This window comes from Mesoplodon densirostris, chromosome 2, assembly GCF_025265405.1.
Source record: "Mesoplodon densirostris isolate mMesDen1 chromosome 2, mMesDen1 primary haplotype, whole genome shotgun sequence".
In the NCBI taxonomy this organism is placed as follows: Eukaryota; Metazoa; Chordata; class Mammalia; order Artiodactyla; family Ziphiidae; genus Mesoplodon; species Mesoplodon densirostris.
Window position 1 is genome coordinate 29,242,087 of NC_082662.1, and position 2,716 is coordinate 29,244,802.

The 2,716-nt window shown below is 40.3% G+C and overlaps 1 pseudogene; it reads left to right on the plus strand.

Annotated features, from left to right (window-relative positions):
* The first annotated feature begins 1,944 nt into the window (after positions 1 to 1,944).
* On the plus strand, positions 1,945 to 2,374 carry LOC132478751 (ragulator complex protein LAMTOR3-like; annotated as a pseudogene).
* The last annotated feature ends 342 nt before the right edge of the window (positions 2,375 to 2,716 follow it).

A 2,716-nucleotide genomic window follows, 5' to 3' on the forward strand; every position in this document is an offset into this window, starting at 1 on the left:
TAAAGAACAGAAAAGGTAAGGTGAAGAAAATAAAAGAGAATATACAAAAAAAGGAGAAAAGAATCTAAACGTTTAACTACAAAAAAATCAACACAAAAGAAGACAGTAATGGGTATTCCCTGGCAGTCCAATGGTTCAGACTTGGTGCTTTCACTCCTGTGGGCCCAGGTTCAATCCCACAAGCCAGCCATGTGGCGAGGCAGGAAAAAAAAAGACAGTAATTCAGGAAATGAGGGATGAAAAAGCTATAAGGCATACAGAAAACAACAAAATGACAGAAGTAGGTCTCTCCTTATCAGTAACTACTTTAAATATAAATAGTTTAAACTCTCCAATCAAAAGACAGATTGACAGTATGAATTTTAAAAACTATGATCCAACAAACAAGGACAGCACTACTGTATAATACAGGAAACTCTACTCAATATCTTGTAATAACCTATAATGGAAGAAAATGTAAAACAAGTATATACATTATATATATATATATATAACTGAATCACTTTGCTGTACACCTGAAACTAACACAGCATTGTAAATCAACTATATTTCAATAAAAAAATTTTTTTTTAATGATCCAGACTCAGAGATATAGAGAACAGGCATGTGGTTGCCAAGGGGGAAGGGGGTAGGGAAAGGAAGGATTGGAAGCTTGGGATTAACAGATGCAAACTATTATATATAAGATGGATAAACAACAAGGTCCTACCATATAGTACAGGGAACTATATTCAATATCCTGTGATAAACCATAATGGAAAAGAAAATGAAAAAGTGTATATATGTAAAACAATCACTTTGCTGTACAGCAGAAATTGACACAACATTGTAAATCGACTATAATAAAAATTTTAAAAATAATAAAACATGATCCAACTATAATATGCTGTCTTTGAAAGACTCACTTTATTTATTTTCTATTTTTTTATTTTTGGTTGCATTGGGTCTTCGTTGCTGTCCACGGGATTTCTCTGGTTACGGCGAGCGGGGGCCATTCTTCGTTGCAGTGCAAGGGCTTCCCACTGCAGTGGCTTCTCCTGTTGGGAGCATGGGCTCTAAGCGTGCGGGCCTCAGTAGCTGTGGCATGCGGGCTCAGTAGTTGTGACGCACAGGCTTACACCACGGCATGTGGGATCTTCCTAGGCCAGGGCTCGAACCCGTGTCCCCTGCATTGGAAGACAGATTCTTAACCACTGCACCACCAGGGAAGCCCAAGACTCACTTTAGATCCAAAGAGACAAAAAGGCTGAAGTGGAAGAATGGGAAGAGATATTCCACAGAAATAGTAACCAAGAGAGAACAAGTGAATATATATTATCAGACAAAATAGACTTTAATTTTTTTAAAAGGTTACAAGAGACAAGGACATTATACATTAATAAAAAGGTCAGGGCCTCCCTGGTGGCGCAGTGGTTGAGAGTCCGCCTGCCGATGCAGGGGATACGGGTTCGTGCCCCAGTCTGGGAGGATCCCATATGCCGCGGAGCGGCTGGGCCCGTGAGCCATGGCCGCTGAGCCTGCGCATCCGGAGCCTGTGCTCCGCAACGGGAGAGGCCACAACAGTGAGAGGCCCGCGTACAGCAAAAAAAAAAAAAAAAAAAAAAAAAAAAAAAGGTCAAATATAGGTGACTTCCCTGGCAGTGCAGGGGTTAAGACTCCACACTTCCATTGCAGGGGGCACAGGTTCCATCCCTGGCCAGGGAAAGAAGATCCAACATGCTGCAAGCACAGCCAAAAAAAAAAAAAAAAAAAAGGTCAAATATAGCAAGAGGATATCAATTATAAAAATTATGCATATTATAATAGATTATCAAACTATATGAAACGAAACATTGGCAGAATTAAAGGGAGGAGTAGACAGTTCTATAATAATCGTTGGAGAGAGAACTTGGCAGCCTGGAAACTCAGGCATGGAGACATCCTGCCAGGAGAAAGGGGTTCATTATGGCGGATGACCTAAAACAATTCCTGTCTAAAAATTACCAAGTGTTGAGGGGCTCCATGCTGTTGTGTCAGATAGAGTGCCTGTCATTAAAGTGGCCAATGATAATGCTCCAGAGCATGCTCTGAGACCTGGTTATCTACTTTTGCCCTTGCAACACACCATGGGAGCAAACTCAGACTTTCAAAAAATAAAATTATCATCTGTTACTAAAATTTCGTTCAGGTTTTTCCACAACATCTTACGGAAAAATCCGAACTAACTTTTTGGCCAATCCAATATAACACCTACCAGACATTTCAATTCAATCATCTACCTTTGGTGGTGAGTTTCATAGCCAGCAGCAATGCCAATACAGGACTAATTGTCAGCCTAGAAAAGGAACTTGCTCCATTATTTGAAGATCTGAGACAAGTGGTGGAGGTTTCTTAGTCTGACAGTAGTTTCAATGTATATCTTATCTTCATTATATCAGACACAATGTCAATCCAGCAATCTGTAGACCACAAGAATACTTGTATCCATGTACTCAAGAAAGGGCCCCTTTTCCCACCGTACACTAAAGAAAGAGCCTATAGATAGAATTCATGGACAGATTGATATCTTTTCTTGTGTAGGGGCTTTCCTTATTTAGTGAGATCTGGGGATACCACAGAAGTAGTTCAATCTATCACAGCTCCCATGGAGTTAGTCCAGTCACCAAATATGTATGAGATTCTATTCAGTGGGTTAGAATCAGAATGATAATTTGGGGACTCCCCTAGCGGTCCAGTG